This window comes from Phyllobates terribilis, unplaced genomic scaffold (genome assembly GCF_046119375.1).
Source record: "Phyllobates terribilis strain yellow unplaced genomic scaffold, ASM4611937v1 Scaffold_12__6_contigs__length_324123572, whole genome shotgun sequence".
NCBI lineage: Eukaryota > Metazoa > Chordata > Amphibia > Anura > Dendrobatidae > Phyllobates > Phyllobates terribilis.
Window position 1 is genome coordinate 280,605,253 of NW_027362772.1, and position 19,633 is coordinate 280,624,885.

General features: G+C 43.9%; 1 long non-coding RNA gene across 1 annotated transcript in view; it reads right to left on the reverse strand.

The window, feature by feature from the left end:
• The window catches only part of LOC141172645 (uncharacterized), a 132,852-nt gene extending 119,728 nt beyond the window's left edge, over positions 1-13,124 (reverse strand). The window contains exon 1 of the long non-coding RNA XR_012252506.1: positions 12,570-13,124. This is a non-coding gene — a long non-coding RNA (uncharacterized lncRNA). The remainder of the gene's footprint in view (positions 1-12,569) is intronic.
• Between the last annotated feature and the right edge of the window lie 6,509 nt (positions 13,125-19,633).

The window sequence follows — 19,633 nt, forward strand, 5'->3', positions numbered from 1 at the left end:
GGGGGTTAGAATGCACTAGGTGCTGCCCCTCCTGGTACTCGGGAGACTGGGGAACCAAGAGATAGGGGAACCAATTAGTGGGTGAGGGTGGAGGACTCACATTTTAGTGACACTAAATAATTCATATTTAACACACAGCCATCTTGGGCTCTTGGTTCTTTGACTGTTTCTTATCGTGATCTCTCCTCCTTGAGCGTGGATCCTGTGTGGACCTGCAGAGGTCGGGGACACAGCCCCTCGTACCCCGGCCTTGGGTCGAGGAGCAGGCTGCAGATAATGTATGTCTCAGCCCGGTCAAGGACCATGACCAAGAAGGCCCGGAGCTTAAGAGTGTAGCTCCACCGCAAATGGATCCTGGGGAGGATGCAGACGGAGCGGTAGACGCCACCTGTCTTCGCTATGCTGATCTATTCAGAGGGATTCCGGGTGCAAGAGGGGTACCGGCCCCCGACACCCGACCTTGCTACTCCACATCCTGGTCGGGAAAGCCCGGTAGGCCCTGAGAATCCCACCGGGTAACGGAAAGAGCAGAGCTGCCACCCGTACCCTTTTTCTGAGTGAAGTTCAGAGGGAGACCCGGCCCATCTACACACACGCAGACAGGAAAGGACCCGGTCTGAAGTCTAGGAACACTCTGTTGCGTGGTCCTGATTGAACACTGGACTTACTCGGAGGTTGTCGGACCCCCCGTCTCTGGTGACCGCAGAACTCCGCGAGGAGCAGGGAGAAGCCTTGCAGCTGTACTCTTCAACGTGAGTAAAACCCTGGAAGTTAACCCCTATGGCCTCCGGACTCTTTATTCTGCATTACACCGCACTACGCAGCACCAGACCTCCTAGACTACTACCCCCTCCATCCTGCCCTTCTGCCCTGAGGCTCTGCTCCGCCTGTGGGGAGTAGTAACAACGACGGCTGCCATAACACCATGCCTCAGCGGACTGCAGCAGCGCTGGTGGCCTTCACCAGGTGCCACAGGTGGCGTAGTTGAGATCAGCCACTCAACCCGGAAAAGCCCGTACCATCTCTTTTGTTTTAGTGTGACGACCCTGGGCACAGAGCGGGTCCGGGCCACGGCTGCACCCCATCTCTCCATCACAGGACCCAACTCCGAGTACCCCATCTCCCAGGGTAGGGCTTACAGAAGGCGAGCGTTGTCTGAGTCACACATTAGAGATTAGAAAAAACTTTTTGACAGTGAGGATGATCAATGAGTGGAACAGGCTGCCACAAGAGGTGGGGAGTTCTCCTTCAATGGACGTCTTCAAACAGAGGCTGGACAGACATCTGTCTGAGATGGTTTAGTGACTCCTGCATTGAGCAGGGGGGTTGGACACGATTACCCTGGAGGACCCTTCCAACTCTAACATTCTAGGATTCTATGATTAAGGGGACCCACTTAATGGCAAGAGGGGACTTTTCTCATGCGTGGCGCCCCTGAGGGTTCAGTCGCCACAGAGGTACTGTATCTCACCCAGAGGTGTGGTATCCCACTCTCAGGTAAGGAAGGAGTACAGCCCAGGACCCTAACACCTGCATCCAACACATTCCACTTCAGTGGGGGCAGTGCGAGATTGCTCCTAAGGGAGAGCACCGTCCCTGGTCCCTAGCTGAAGGGTGGAACCATGTAGTGGGTGTGGGTGGAGGAAGTAGTTTAGGGGAGCACTTCAGTAGGTGTATAAAAGGTGAGCCATCTTGATAGAAGGAGTGGAGAGGACAGATGAGTCAGAGGAGGAGAGAGTGTAGAGCAGGAGCTCAGCAGGAGCTCTGCACAGGAGGAGAGCCTAGCAGAGAGGCCCAAGACTGAGAAGGAGAGGAGCAGAAGAAAGGCTCCAGGAACTAGGAAGGGACCCCAGGGGTACGGGCAGTGCTGGAGGCCACCCATATGCCCGAATCTACCAGGAGGTGGAGGGGTCAGGCCGTACAAAGGGGACCGGTCCCTCAACTAGCAGAGTACTTTATGTCTCAACTAGAAACCGGAGGCTGCAGTATTTCAAGTCCTGCAGCCAACAGTCCATATCAGCCTCACCAAGAAGGCAGCCATAGAGGACCCAGGGGACGGAACAGACGTCACCCGACAAGGCCCGCGGGTACTGGATTGGGACACTAGGTGTGAGGTGTAGGAAGATGGCCAGAGAGAGAACACATAGAAGGGGGTCCCGCTAAGTACTCCGGAGATATCTGAGGGTTGGCTGAACCCCCCCCCCCCCCCTGAGTAAGAGCAGCGCGATGTGGGAAGTTACACCGGTACCTGTAACTTGGATTGCAACAACTGTGAGTAAACTCTGAAGACTGCACCCCATTGTCTCTGTGAATTACTACTGCACCATCACCCCCTGCACTACACCGCAACATCCATAACATCTCAGCACAGCCCTGGAGCTAAGCTCTACCTGTGGAGAGCTGAACCAACTCTGCTGCATTTACACCAGCTCCAGAGTATCTGCTCCGCAGCGGAGGCTCCATATAGCCGCACACCACAGGTGGAGTCACGAATCATATACATAAAACTATAAAATCCCCTGTAAATATTCCCCTTTGGATTGACCGCCCTGGGTCACGGACCAGGTCACCGCCACTGTGACATCTCCCATAGCAACGACCGGCCCGGCACCGAGTACCCCACGGCCCAGGGGGCGCGTCACATGGGTAGTGAGAACCAGCACAAGGCTCCACATCTGCAAATAAAGGTAAAAAACTACCAGACTGAGGTCCCTAAGTTATTTTAATTCCAAAATAGAGGTAAGAAGATTAATAAACACCATATTGTAGGATGGCGCGGAGCAGCTACGTGAGGGGCCATATTTTGCTTTGTAAGACCCCTGCTCCCCTCTTTGTTCCCCTCTGCAGGTGCAGGGTAAGCCACATGCTATAATGTAGCAGCTTTATCAGCTCTGCTGTCTCTGATCCCTTCCTCTGTGTAAATTGTTTCCATTGCGGAGACAAGCAGCGTGAGATATGAAGGATATAACGAGCCCAACTTACAACTTTATGTCACATTTTTACGGCTCCCTGTTTTATGCCCGTGTCACATGCAGGACCTCTGTAAATGTTTTAAGTTTATTGCAACTACAAAAACCGCGTGTGTGGATTTAGTGTCGGCTGTAGGTCAGAGCTGCGGAGAACGTATGATGATGAGGGTCATACTCCGAACCTAAAATACACCTTAAATGCAAAGCACAGCTGGTCCCTCCTGAAGATGGGATGCTGGTTTGGGCTCCATGCTTTAAAAAGGAATCAAAGGATGTGAGTAGAAAAGTCAGCCTTGTTCAGCTGGAAGGAGCTCTTTATTTTTTCCATGCAGATTTCTATACGACAACCGCAGCCGACTGGGACCCAACCGAGCCTAGAATATCAAAGTAGAGGACTGAAATACCCCAAAAGTCAGAGGATATGTCAGCGTTCCCAATATGTTAGATCTTAGTAAATTGTTGTATTCTTCATGAAATAAAAATTCTGCAGCATTTTCTTCTAGGTCTCTGTGCTCTGCTGTTCCTCTATTATTCCTCTTGGAAATGTATCAATAAAGTGACAACTGTGTGTTAGGCTATGTTCACACAAGTTGGGTTTTTCAGCGTTTTTTTGCTGCAGATTTTTATGCAAATTTTCAGCTGCGTTTTTCAGGACTAGCAAAGTCAATGAGAAACCAGAATTCGCTGTTCACACATCTTGTTTTGTTTTGTTTTTTTTTTTGCTATGTATTTTGTGCCTTCGTTGGGTTTTTGGTAAATAGAGCATGTTACTTCTTTCAGCGTTTTTTCTCCCATAGGAAGTAATGGGTGGTGGAAAAAAACACATCAAAAATGCATAAAAATTTGCATCAGCGTTTTTGATGGTAAATTAAAATGGTGTCTTTTTTTTCACAGAACCTTATGTACATGCATAAATAGAGACAGAAGGACAGTGAAAAAGATGCTGAAAAAACTCATCAAAAAATGCAGCAAAACCAGCGTTTTTGACGCAGCTGATTTCCTGCCAGAGATCAGTTTTGCAGCAGATTTGTGACGTAAAAAAAGAACCCAACATGTGGGAACATAGCCTAATAGTCTTACATTGTCCAATCAGTGATGACAGTATCAATCTCAGTTGGGACATACAGTTGTGGCCAAAAGTATTGGCACCCCTGCAATTCTGTCAGATAATACTCAGTTTCTTCCTGAAAATTATTGCAATCACAAATTCTTTGGTATTATCTTCATTTAATTTGTCTTCAATGAAAAAAACACAAAAAGAATTGTCCTAAAGCCAAATTGGATATAATTCCACACCAAACCTAAAAAGGGGGTGGACAAAAGTATTGGCACTGTTTGAAAAATCATGTGTTGCTTCTCTAATTCGTGTAATTAACAGCACCTGTAACTTATCTGTGGCACCTAACAGGTGTTGGCAATAACTAAATCACACTTGCAGCCAGTTAACATGGATTAAAGTTGACTCAAACTCTGTCCTGTGTCCTTGTGTGTACCACATTGTGCATGGAGAAAAGAAAGAAGACCAAAGAACTGTCTGAGGACTTGAGAAACCAAATTGTGAGGAAGCATGAGCAATCTCAAGGCTACAAGTCCATCTCCAAAGACCTGAATGTTCCTGTGTCTTCCGTGCGCAGTGTCATCAAGAAGTTTAAAGCCCATGGCACTGTGGCTAACCTCCCTAGATGTGGACGGAAAAGAAAAATTGACGAGAGATTTCAACGCAAGATTGTGCGGATGGTGGATAAAGAACCTCGACTAACATCCAAACAAGTTCAAGCTGCCCTGCAGTCCGAGGGTACAACAGTGTCAACCCGTACTATCCGTCGGCGTCTGAATGAAAAGGGACTGTATGGTAGGATACCCAGGAAGACCCCACTTCTTACCCCGAGACATAAAAAAGCCAGGCTGGAGTTTGCCAAAACTTACCTGAGAAAGCCTAAAACGTTTTGGAAGAATGTTCTCTGGTCAGATGAGACAAAAGTAGAGCTTTTTGGGAAAAAGCATCAACATAGAGTGAACAGGAAAAAAAAGAGGCATTCAAAGAAAAGAACACGGTCCCTACAGTCAAACATGGCGGAGGTTCCCTGATGTTTTGGGGTTGCTTTGCTGCCTCTGGCACTGGACTGCTTGACCGTGTGCATGGTATTATGAAGTCTGAAGACTACCAACAAATTTTGCAGCATAATGTAGGGCCCAGTGTGAGAAAGCTGGGTCTCCCTCAGAGGTCATGGGTCTTCCAGCAGGACAATGACCCAAAACCCACTTCCAAAAGCACTATAAAATGGTTTGAGAGAAAGCACTGGAGACTTCTAAGGTGGCCAGCAATGAGTCCAGACCTGAATCCCATAGAACACCTGTGGAGAGATCTCAAAATGGCAGTTTGGAGAAGGCACCCTTCAAATATCAGGGACCTGGAGCAGTTTGCCAAAGAAGAATGGTCTACAATTCCAGCAGAGCATTGTAAGAAACTCATTGATGGTTACCGGAAGCGGTTGTTCGCAGTTATTTTGGCTAAAGGTTGTGCAACCAAGTATTAGGCTGAGGGTGCCAATATTTTTGTCTGGCCCATTTTTGGAGTTTTGTGTGAAATGATCAATGATTTGATTTTTGCTTCATTCTCTTTTGTGTTTTTCCTTGCAAGCAAATTAAATGAAGACAATAAGACCAAAGAATTTGTGATTGCAATCATTTTCAGGAAGAAACTGAGTATTATCTGACAGAATTGCAGGGGTGCCAATACTTTTGGCCACCACTGTATCCCATAAATAAGGTAAATGGTAACAACCACTTGTCAATTTATTAATACATTTTTTAGGAGGAATGACTGAGGAATAGGAGAGATAGATGATAGACTGAGAGATAATAGATAAATAGATAATAGATAGATCCAAAAACGAAGGCAGCGCACCACCAAGAATTTATTTATTTTTTTAAAAAATGGACTTTATTCAGCCCCAATTGCAATGTTTCGTTCACAGAACCTTTCTCAAGCCTAAGAAAGGTTAACCAAAACATTGCCATTGGGGCTGAATAAAGTTCATTTTTTAAAAAAATAAATAAATTCTTGGTGGTGCGCTGCCTTCGTTTTTGGATCTATATATGGAACAAATTTGGACATTTGGGTGAAGGCTTGGCAGCCGTTGTAACTAAATGGTGCTGTTCTATCCTTTTTGTGAGTAAATAGATAGATAGATAGATAGATAGATAGATAGATAGATAGATAGATAGATAATAGATAGATAGATAGATAGATAGATAATAAATAGATAGATAGATAATAGAAAGATAATGTATAGATAATAGATATATAGATAGTAGATAGATAATAGATGGATGATAGATAGATAATGGATAGATAGATAATAGATGGATAGATAGATAGATAATAGATAATAGATAGATAGATGATAGATAATAGATAGATAATAGATAGATAGATGATAGATAGATAGATAATAGATAGATGATAGATAGATAGATAGATAGATAGATAGATAGATAGATAGATAATAGATAGATAGATAGATAGATAATGGATAGATAGATAATAGATGGATAATAGATAGATGATAGATAGATAATAGATAGATAGATAATAGATGGATAGATAATAGATAGATAGATAGATAATAGATAATAGATAGATAATAGATAATAGATAGATAATAGATAGATAGATAATAAATAGATAGATAATAGATAGATAGATAGATAGATAATAGATGGATAATAGATAATAGATAGATAATAGATGGATAATAGATAGATGATAGATAGATGATAGATAGATAATAGATGATAAATAGATAATAGATAGATAGATGATAGATAATAGATATATAATAGATGATAGATAGATAGATAGATAGATAGATAGATAGATAGATAGATAGATAGATAGACTACAGTATATGGAGAAAAGTATGTGCCCCCTCCACCTCCAGGAGCTTTTCTGACCTCCCATCCGACCTCCATAGACATCAGTATGGAGTCGTCCTCTGCAGATATAACGGCTCCCGCTCTTCTCGGAAGGATTTCTACAATTTTTTGGAGGCGTCTGTTTGAATTTTTGCCCCTGCATCGAGAAGAGCATTTGTGGGGTCAGACCCTGATGTTGGGGAGGACGCCGGGCTCACAATCTCCATTATAGGATGGGTCTGTGTCCGGGCTCTGTGCAGCCACTCATGTTCTCCCCTCCATGTCTGTATGGAGCTTGTGCACTGGGCTCAATCATGGGGAACAGAAAAGGGCGAATCCCAAACTGTTCCCACAAAGCAGAAGCTACAATTGCCCACAATGTCTTGTGCGGAAGATTAAGATTTCCCTTCAATTGAACTAATGGCCCAATGCCGACCCCTGATAACAGCCCATAGCATTATCCTCCTCCTTTGTGTCATCTGCAATATCAATATTTGCAGATGACACAAAGTTATGTAAAACAATTAATACAAAAGAGGACAGTGCAGACCTACAGAGGGATTTGGATAAGCTGGGTAGGTGGAGCATTAAATGGCAAATGAGGTTTAATGAGGAGAAATGTAAGGTCATACATATGGGAAGGAAAAATGGAAGTCACCAGTACTCACTGAATGGGAAATCATTGGGGAATTCAGAGATGGAGAAGGACTTGGGCATCTTGATTGATAGCAAACTAAATTGGAGTGCCCAAAGTCAGGCCGCTGCTGTAAGGGCAAACAGGGTAATGGGATGTATCAGAAGAGGTATAGCTGCAAAGGATGAGAACATTGTTCTTCCACTGTACAAAGCACTGGTCAGACCACACTTGGAATACTGTGCTCAGTTATGGGCCCCAATATATAGAAAGGATATAAATGAGCTTGAAAAGGTACAAAGGAGGGCAACAAAATTAATAAAGGGAATGGAGGGACTGCAATACACAGAGAGGTTGGCAAAACTAGAACTATTCAGCCTGGAAAAGAGAAGGTTGAGGGGGGACATAATAAATGTGTACAAATATGTTAGGGGACAGTATAGAGATTTTGCCCGGGATTTGTTCAAAAGGAGGGATATTACGGTAACAAGAGGGCACTCACTAAGACTGGAAGAGAAAAGGTTTCAGCACCAGCATAAGAAGGGGTTCTTTATGGTAAGAGCAGTGAGAATATGGAATTCACTGAGTGAGGAGACGGTAATGTCGGATTCACTACACCAGTTCAAGCGGGGACTGGATGTATTTCTAGATACCAGGCAGATTTCAGCATATACTTAAAAATAAAATAAAATAGAAGGTTGATACAGGGATTTATTCTGACTGCTGGTTTCAGAGTCGGGAGGGAATTTTTCCTCAGGTGCAGATTGGCCAAATCATTTGGGGTTTTTGCCCTCCTCTGGATCAACTTTAGCAATTACAGAACTAACAGGTCGAACTTGATGGACGCAAGTCTTTATTCGGCTTTACAAACTATGTTACTATGTTACTATGTTACCATCTGTACAGCAGCACAATGCAGTCAGGGGGCAACGTCCTCCTGGAATCCCCAAACCCAGACTCCTCCATCAGATGCAGATAGAGAAGTGCGATCCGTCCCTGCACGGAACACGTCTCCTCCAGAGTCCAGTGGTAGCGGCTTTACACCACTCCAACCGACGCTCTGCATTGTGCTTGGTTATGTACGGCTGCATGTAGCTGCTCCGCCATGAAGCTCCCGGTGGGGGCGCAGTGTTTGTGCTGATGTTATACCCGATGATGTCTGGACTCTGCAGTTATGGGGTCAGCAGAGCGGTGGTGACTTTTCTGCCCTCTGCTCCTCAGCACTCGGCCCCCCGCTCTATAACTGAGTGGGGCACTCTTTACAGCACGGCATCATGTGTGTAATGTGTAAAGACAGAAAGTAAACCTAAAGGAGAGATAAAATTGCTGGATACGATATACCCCAATTTTTCTACAGAATATCAATGTGTTGGTGATCACAGAAATAGCTGGAGGAAGACCACCATGACGTCACACGCCTGATAAGTGTGGGCTTGTGGCGAGGATGTGCACTTTACTGATTCTGTCACTTACCAGCAATCCACAATTATACAACAGTACGGATCGCTAAGATTTTGCAGCACTATGTGCGCAACTGCACTGACACTATAAGTGCGCTGCTGGGCTCCTCCAGTGTCAGTGCGCACATGCAGGCAGCACTGTCAATGTAACTGAGGGACAGCGCCATATATGCAAATGGATCACCCAGCTATTGGTCACACCGAGGGTGCACCAAAACACTCTCATTTGCATATGGATTAATAGTTAATTTTTCAGCAAATACACTATTAAAATGTGCATTACTGCTTTGACTTTTATAGGGGCTGAATATCCTCTTTAAATGTTTTTTGCATTTGGTGGGTGACAGAATCCCTGTAAATGCACCACGTGCAGCATGGGATCGTGGCCTCGGGTCTCCTTACACACTGTGTCTTTAGGAAAATAACGTTGTTTTTTTCTGTATTTTTCAGAGCGTTTTTGCAGCAAGTGTAACACCGTGACCTTCTCCTTTTTTTGGCTTCGATACTAAGCTTAGCTACAACATCAGGACAATCCTGTTTTCTCAGCCCGGTGCAGAGAACTAGTGACACAATTGACACTCATGAATTGTTCCAATTAGTTGCTCTCACAGTCAGGTAACAGATCACCTATGCGGTGGTGTCATATTCCAGCGTGAAGGACATGTGGACTAAACAATGGCAGCAAAGTAACACCATCAACATAGAATTTTCCGTAATATTGTGTAAGCCATGTAGCTATCTCCGGGATCAGCATTTGGCAAGCTGGCATCCTGTGCGGGATTATTTTTATACCCTTCCCCCACCTGAGATTACAACCACCATAGAAGGAAACTAATTACATTTCTTTGTTTTCATTCATTCCATTTTTTTTCTAATGTAAATATAAAGAAAAACTGAGCAACCTTTCTATTTTCTATAGCTTTTTATGTAAAATTCCTATAAAGTTCTATGCGTCTCCATGGTAACAGACTACAGACAGTCCCTGCGTAGTCTGATGATCCTGCAGTTATGCATTTTTCCCTTTTTTGCAAACCTACTCAATGATCATCTCTCCCTTTAGTGTAATGTAAGGTTCGTTTATCCCTTTCATCATATAATTTTCCTCTTCCAAGCTGTTTCTCCCACACCGAGAATCATTTCACCCCCTTGCATTTTAGATATTACCTACCCCCCCTTCCTACATGACTAAGACTCTTTTAGGTATCACGCAGAATGCAATTTGGGTGTATATCGGCACTTTCACTGCATTGTGGACTGGTGTACTCACTCTTTGTTATTTGCCACAATCTTAAAGGGCTTTTTTCATAATCACAATTTATTCTCCTATTCATAGGACAGGGGATAACTTGATGATCATCATGAGTCTGACTGCTGCGACCCCCCTGCCATCCTGAGAACGGGGCTCTGCAACTCCAAGAACAAGGCTCCTGCGGATGACTGGAGAAAGCCAGAGTACTGGAGAAAGCCAGAGTCCCTGGAGAAAGCCAGAGTCCCTGGAGAAAGTCAGAGTCCCTGGAGAAAGTCAGAGTCCCTGGAAAAAGCCAGAGTACCGGAGAAAGCCAGAGTACTGGAGAAAGCCAGAGTCCCTGGAGAAAGCCAGAGTATTGGAGTGCCAGAGTACTGGAGAATGCCAGAGTCCCTGGAGAAAGCCAGAGTACTGGAGAAAGCCAGAGTACTGGAGAAAGTCAGAGTACTGGAGAAAGCCAGAGTACTGGAGAAAGTCAGAGTACTGGAGAAAGCCAGAGTACTGGAGAAAGCCAGAGTACTGTAGTGCCAGACTTTGAATAGAGTGTAAGTTGGGACAACCCCTTTAAGCACAGACTCTTGTTTGCTAAATGTTATTAAAAACTGATCATTTAAATTGGCAAATTAACTTTCACTGGTTCTTGGCGTGTCCGTGTGCTGTGCGTTGTGCATAAAATGTGCTGTCCGTGTGCTGTGCGTTGTGCACACATTTGCAGTCTGTGTGCTGTGCATTGTGCACACATTTGATGTCCATATGCTGTGCATTGAGTGCACAATGTTCTGTCCGTGTGTTGTACATTGTGCACACATTTCCTGTCTGCGTGCTGTGCATTGTGCACACATGTGCTGTCTGCATGCTGTGCATTGTGCACACATTTGCTGTCCGCGTGCTGCGCATTGTGCACACATTTGCTGTCCGCGTGCTGCTCATTGTGCACACATTTGCTGTCCGCGTGCTGTGCATTGTGCACACATTTGCTGTCCGCGTGCTGTGCATTGTGCACACATTTGCTGTCCGCGTGCTGCTCATTGTGCACACATTTGCTGTCCGCGTGCTGTGCATTGTGCACACATTTGCTGTCCGCGTGCTGTGCATTGTGCACACATTTGCTGTCCGCGTGCTGTGCATTGTGCACACATTTGCTTTCTGCGTGTTGTGCATTGTGCACACATTTGCTGTCCGCGTGCTGTGCATTGTGCACACATTTGCTTTCTGCGTGCTGTGCATTGTGCACACATTTGCTGTCCGCGTGCTGTGCATTGTGCACACATTTGCTGTCCGCGTGCTGTGCATTGTGCACACATTTTCTGTCCGCGTGCTTTGCATTGTGCACACATTTGCTGTCCGTGTGCTGTGCATTGTGCACACATTTGCTGTCCGCGTGCTGTGCATTGTGCACACATTTGCTTTCTGCGTGCTGTGCATTGTGCACACATTTGCTGTCCGCGTGCTGTGCATTGTGCACACATTTGCTGTCCGTGTGCTGTGCATTGTGCACACATTTGCTGTCCGCGTGCTGTGCATTGTGCACACATTTGCTTTCTGCGTGCTGTGCATTGTGCACACATTTGCTGTCCGCGTGCTGTGCATTGTACACAATACACAGGAGGGTTCACTCGGCTGAGCGCTCCTGTGTATCTTTATCAGAAAGTCGCCGACAGGCATCTTTACTGGTGGCTCATCTCAAGGGAGAACAATGTATTCAGCAGTCTGATATCGGACATGCCCGATTGATATCTCTTCCTGCCATCAGTCGGCCGGAGCCTCCATACACAATAGACCGTCAGCTGGACCCATTGATATTGGCAGGCTCAGCCACCATTAGTCTAATGTGTATGGGGAGACTAAGTCTAAAGGTTCACACAACAGATTTTAGAAAAATATTTGTTTGCTCTACTTGGACGTCTTTAAATTGGACTGCGCACTGAGCCTTATTTACAGAGCAGTCCCATGTAAACTACCAATTTTATAATCCGACCAATTCAAAAACTGTCAGCTTGAATCATCACATTCTAATTTATAGATGAAAATTGGTAACAGCATAAGAAAATCAGATCCGTTAAACGGAACATAAACGAAAAGAGAATTTATTCAGTTTAACAGATTTCATTTACAAATAAAACAAGAAGAGAATTTCATTAATACAAAATGGACAAAAAAATACGGATACAATAATAAGGAATAAAGAAAAGCGACCTCACATGGACCCGGTATGGACAGACATAGGAATGAGAAGTGCATTCAATGCTCGATTTTTCAGGATGGAAATCAGCCGATTTTGACATTGGTTGTCTGAATAAGCCCTTGGGCTTGGAGGAAACAATGAGAACCTCTTCCTTTACCCTTTGCCTCTTCTTTGCCTCCATTGTCTGGAGATTATAAAGTGTTCTTGTAATTTTCCAGAACCTCTCCCCATTCTCCTCTATCCAAATCCAGCATCCCTCGTGACTGGAAGAAATATTACTCTGGGGGTGGTTAATGTTTAATGAAGGCTGTCTTTGAATATTTGTCCTATCTGCGGAGTCACACCAACCATTGTGCACTTGGACTGGTGAAGAAGAAGGGAGACCTGAGGCATGGCTGATGGTAAGATGAGATGTTGGAGCAACATACTAAGTATTCTTCTTCTGTGCTCCTCTGAGGAACAGTGCGACTATAATATTCCCCAGTCTTCTTTATTCTTACTTTTCCCCCATTATCAGCCTTTTATTCTTTCCCAGGTGATGGATTTTCTTTCCGTCATTTGCCTTTTATAAACAATCCAAAGAAATTCTAAAAGTTTCCATCTTCATAATAAGTTGTATCAAAGTTGATTTCACTATGGGGCACAATGTATCGTAATATCACATTGTGTTTTCTAGCATTTACATAGATTGCTACATTATTTTAAGTCAATGTGACACATGACTATTGCCTGAAGTTAAGCACCAGGTTCTGTGGGAGAGGTGTTTCTCCTGCAGGCAAAGTGCATATAAATACAAAGGTGCCAGTGTTTTTTTCTTATCATGAATTATTTTAAGTCAATATTCACATGACCATATCTTCGGGAAGGTTCTTTATTTTTTGGGGGGCCAAACGTAGAAGAAAAGCTACTTAGAAGTATTAGAAAAACTTTAAGGAAAGTTTGAATGAACTTTTTTGGGAAAAAAAATATAGAAATTTGACATAATCATGAAAGTCCAGTTTAATCAAACAGTAATGCAGTGGTTACAGATCCACAATCAGCTCTGCTACATCTGTATAGACTGGAAAATGAGATAAGTATAGTATGTGATAACTATTGGGAATTTTAGGGGATTAGGTTTGGCAGGACTGTATGAATAGTGGGTATATCTTTCGTCTTACATATTTAGTCTTCTTTATTATATTCCCCAATATATTCTTCCGTTCGCAGTAGGGGTGCATTCAGATGACCGTACAAATCAGACCACAATGCATGGAGTGGCCATCGGGTCTCCCGACACGAGCGTTTCGGCTTTATAGAAATATATGAAGCTATCACGCTCGTGTCGGGAGACCTGCCAGCCAGTCCGTACTTTGCAGTCCGATTTATACGGTCGTCTGGATGCACCCTATTAGGCAGCCATATATCAGAATTTTCCCCAGGTTTTCCTCCCTTTCCTGTCTCCTTCTGTTGCCTTGTTCACACACTGCATTTTTTGCCGTGTTTTTTTCCCTTGTGTTTTTCAAGAGTAAAAAACTATGCAGTTTACAATATCAGCAAATTGAATGAGATTTCTGAAATCTCCTGCAAATGCTTATTTCTGCCTTGTCGATTTGAAACATCAAAGCGTTTTTTTTAAAATCTGCAGCGTGTCAATTATTTCAATGTATTTCACACAAGTAAAAATGCATCAAAAGTGCAAATAAAAACGCATTAAAAACGCATTAAAAAGCAAGTGTATTATGCAGCATTTTTCCTGCCAACACTCTGAAATCTGCTGCAAATACTCCATGTTTGCACATAGCCGTAGGCCAGGGTCACACCACCGATTTTCTCTCGTTGGAGAAAATCGGGCCGATTATGCTAATCACACTCTGATCAGACTCTCATAAGAGTTTGATCAGAGTGATCCGATTTTCTCAGATGTGAAGAATTTAAGAAAAAATTCTCCATCTTCTCCATTCTGTCCGTTCGTGAAAATTAAACCGCACTCATATGCCACAGAGTGTGATCCGAGTGTGATCCGACTTGGATGCAACTCGAGCATACCGCATATTTTACCTTTGAGCGACTCAATCCAAGGAAAAAATCAGGCATGTGCATGGCCCCATAGAATAACGTGGAGACGAGTGTGAAAAGACGACTAGCACTTGTCCGATTCTTACAGTCATCTGCATGAACCCTTAGGCTATGATCACACTTTGCGTTTTTGCTGCTTTTTTTTTCCGCAGGCAAAACCTGCTCTCTTGGCAAAAACTCATCAAAACCTGCTTTTTTCACATTGCTTCTTTACTGCCAAGAGAGCAGGTTTTGCCTGCGGAAAAAAGCAGCAAAAACGGCCCAAAAAACACTGCAAAAACTCATCAAAAAAGTTTAGTGCATACAAAAAGAACCTGATTCAACCTCCTCAGGTTTTGGCACCAAAAACGCAGCGAAACCTGATGCCTGCTTTTTTTGCTTGCGTTTTTGCTGTGTTTTTGCACTACCCATTGCTTTCTACTGGTGAAAAACGCTGTAAAAACGCAGAAAAAACTCTGAAAGAAGTGACATGCTGCATTTTGCAAAAATGACAAAACAGGAAAATAAACCAAGCTGTGTGCATGAGATTTCTGAAATCTCAAAGACTTCGCTGGTACTATAAAAAGCAGCTGCAGATTTGCATAAAAAAGCAGCAAAAAAAAACGCAGCATGTGAACATAGCCTTACACAGTTATTTGCTGTCAGAGCAAGGAAAGGAGAAGACAAGGAAGCAGAGGTTGATACATTGTTTATTGTTATATTAATACCTTTTGTTCTGTTTGTTTTATAAACTTTACATTCTATTTGTAAATAAAACTAATGGAGAGGAGCTGACTTTTGTACAGTCACACAACTCTTTGGTGACTTCTAATCGCCCCTATGCAATGTAGTGATCTCCTAGGGGGTCTAGGGAGTGGGAGTGTAGACCATTAAGCTGGTATAAGGAATAAGCTGGTATAAGGAAACTTATGCTAGATTCACATGTTCTGTATTTGGTGCAGATTTTATGCACGGATTTGTGAACTGAAATCTGCGCTTGTTTTTTGTACTTATTTATGCATTTTTTAACTTCATTTTTTTTTCATTATAGAAACGTTATACAAACTGCAACAAAACAATAGCAGACTAGTGACGTAACCTTCTGATTTACGGTTCCCAGTGAAAAGAATGAGTAAAATTTTTTATTTTTTTTTTAAAAAGGCAATTTTCAGCAAAAAAAAGAAATGCAGCAAGTAATTGAGATTAAGTTAAATCTCAATCGCATTGCTGGTACTGTACAATTCTGCAAATCCGTGCATAAAATCAGTACAAAATGTGAACCCAGCCTTAAAGGTCAGCCCGACAATGCTACCTTACGCCTCATTCAGACTTCCATGTAACACGTCCTCTGTACAAACTGTGATGCACAGACTGGCCGCGGGTCTCCTAACCTCAATTTAATGATTTCATAGAAATACAGTACATGAGGCTGTCAAGTCAGGAGACCCGTGGACAGTCCGTGCTTCGCAGGCGTCTCAATGAAACTTTAGAATAAGATAAAGAAATCTTACAACAAAACTGAGGCTATTTAGCCAAATACTAGTGTTCTTCAAAATTAAAAGACTCCCATCTGTATAGTCAGTTTTTTGAGGTATGCAGAGTTTTTGGGGAGTTTCTCTTTTCCTGAAGCAGTTTTGAACAGTTTTGGAAGAGGTTTTTTTTCTGAAGCTTTCCTTTGCAGCCTTTAGATTTGAGATTGCCTAGTTTGGTGTGAGTTCTATTAGGATCCGCTTCAAAGAAGTGATATGCACTTTTTTTTTCCACTAGAGGTTTTTCAAAACTTCTTTCAGAAAAAAATTAAAAAAAATAAAAAGAAAACCTCCACAAATGAAACACAAAGTGGATTTCCCATTGAGATGAGTAGGAAGGGTTTTCCAAATGCTTTTGAAGCAATTTTTCAAGAGGATTTTGGAGCCGATCAGAAGCTCCATGTGAACATACAAACTTTGGGGTTCTTGAACCTTGTAAGTACAGAAGCTCCATGTGAGCATAACTTTTGGGTTCTTGACACTCGTAAATACAGCTTGATCCTCGTAACTATAAACTTTGGGGTTCTTAACCTTCGTAAGTACAGTTTGACCCTCGTAAGTACAAACTTTGAAGTTCTTGACCCTCGAAAGTACAAACTTTGGGGTTCTTGACCATCGTAAATACAGAAGCTCCATGTGAACGTAACTTTTGGGTTCTTGACCCTGGTAAGTACAGTTTGACCCTCGTAAGTACAAACTTTGGTGTTCTTGACCCTCGGAAGTACAAACTTTGGGGCTCTTGCCCCTCATAAGTACAGTTTAACCCTCGTAAGTACAAACTTTGGGGTTCTTGACCCTCGTATGTACAGAAGCTCCATATGAACATGACTTTGGGGTTCTTGAACCTCATAAGTACAAACTTTGGGGATCTTGACTTCGTAAGTACAGTTTGACCTTCATAAGTACAAACTTTGGGGTTCTTGACCCTCGTAAGTCCAGTTTAACCATCGTAAGTACATACTTTGGGGTTCTTGACCCTCATAAGTACATACTTTGGGGTTCTTGACCCTCGTAAGTACAGTTTAACCATCGTAAGTACATACTTTGGGGTTCTTGACCCTCGTAAGTACATATTTTGGGGTTCTTGACCCTCGTAAGTACAGTTTAACCATCGTAAGTACATACTTTGGGGTTCTTGATCCTTGTAAGTACAGAAGCTCCATGTGAACACAACTTTGGGGTTCTTGAAATACAGTTTGATCCTCGTAAGTACAAACCTTGAGGTTCTTAAGCTTTGTAAGTACAAGGGCACGTCTGTGTGCATTAACTTTTAGGTAAAGTTTACATGTGGCATTTTCAAAGCAGCATAAAAAAAACAAAACTATATAAAACAAAAGAGTTTTTGTATCAATGATATCTATGCAAATTGCCTCTTCATCGAGGAAGAAGACTAGAACTCTACAGTGCCACCTGTTGGAATTTTGCAAAGTTGTTTCTTTGCAGAAGAACTAGGAAATATCTATTGACTGCTCTGCATATTCAAGTGCATCTTATTGCAATGATTATAATGAAGCACAAAATCCTAAATCCAGCTCTGCTCCATTTTACCCCAGGAAGCCTGGATGTCTGGAGGTTGTGGTGGTTTATAGGTCACCAGGGTTTTTCCGCTTAGTTAGCCTATAACCGGTCTGTAATGCACTAATTAACCCATGGCCTGACCTGCGCCCCTCTGTATGATCCTCCTGTCTCTGGATGTAAATGGCAAACGCTGAACAAACAGAAATAAAGCACAGCTGCGACCAAACATAAAGGATAAGGACACAATGTGTCACGTTTATATATTATGAAGGCAATGATCTGCAGCAGATGGCAGAGCCTGTACTTAGCGGATGGTAAACAGGCATTATCTCTGCGGTCAGTGCATTAGTTCCCTCTCGGACCGGCACCGAGACACCATAGCAGCAGATGATGGTGCCGCGCTCTTTTCTCCTTTGTAATTATCATCACGCTTATTTTTCTCTTTATTTTCAGATCTGGCAGGAGATACGTCAGAAAGATTCTTCTACGGTAAGTAGTTCTGAGGGTCAATAGTGACTGTATACAGGAGACCCGATAGTGACCGTATACAGGAGACCGGATAGTGACCGTATACAGGAGACCAGATAGTAACCATATACAGGAGACCGGATAGTGACCGCATACAGGAGACCCGATAGTGGCCGTACACAGGAGACCGGATAGTGACCGCATACAGGAGACGGGATAGTGACCGTATACAGGAGACCCGATAGTGACCGTATACAGGAGACCGGATAGTGACCGTATACAGGAGACCGGATAGTGACCGTATACAGGAGACCAGATAGTGACCATATACAGGAGACCCGATAGTGACCGTATACAGGAGACCCAATAGTGACCGTACACAGGAGACCGGATAGTGACCGTATACAGGAGACCCGATAGTGACCGTATACAGGAGACCCGATAGTGACCGTATACAGGAGACCGGATAGTGTCCGTATACAGGACACCAGATAGTGATGGTATGCAGTAGACCCGATAGTGACCATACACAGGAGACCGGATAGTGACCGTATACAGGAGACCCGATAGTGACCGTACACAGGAGACCCGATAGTGACCGTACACAGGAGACCGGATAGTGACCGTACACAAGAGACCCGATAGTGACCGTATACAGAAGACCCGATAGTGACCGTACACAGGAGTCCGGATAGTGACCGTACACAGGAGACCCGATAGTGACCGTATACAGAAGACCCGATAGTGACCGTACACAGGAGTCCGGATAGTGACCGTACACAGGAGACCCGATAGTGACCATATACAGAACACCCGATAGTGACCGTATACAGGAGACCGGATAGTGACCGTATACAGGAGACCGGATAGTGACCGTATACAGGAGACCCGATAGTGACCATATACAGGAGACCCGATAGTGACCGTATGCAGGAGACCCGATAGTGACCGTACACAAGAGACCCGATAGTGACCGTACACAGGAGACCCGATAGTGACTATACACAGGAGACCCAATAGTGACCGTGCACAGGAGACCCGAGGGTGACCATACACAGGAGACCCGATAGTGACTATACACAGGAGACCCGATAGTGACCGTATACTAGAGACCGGATAGTGACCGCATACAGGAGACTGGATAGTGAACGTAAACAGGAGACCGGATAGTGACCGTATAAAGGAGACCCGATAGTGACCGTACACAGGAGACTGGATAGTGACCATATACAGGAGACCCGATAGTGACCATATACAGGAGACTGGATAGTGACCGCATACAGGAGACCGGATAGTGACCGTATACAGGAGACCGGATTGTGACCGTATACAGGAGACCCAATAGTGACCGTACACAGGAGACCGGATAGTGACCATATACAGGAGACCCGATAGTGACCGTACACAGGAGACCCGGTAGTGAACGTATACAGAAGACCCGATAGTGACCGTATACAGGAGACCGGATAGTGACCGTATACAGGAGACCCGATAGTGACCGTACACAGGAGACCCGATAGTGACCGTACACAGGAGATCCAATAGTGACCGTACACAGGAGACCCGATAGTGACCGTACACAGGAGACCGGATAGTGACCGCATACGGGAGACCGGATAGTGACCGTATACAGAAGACCCGATAGTGACCGTATACAGGAGACCCGATA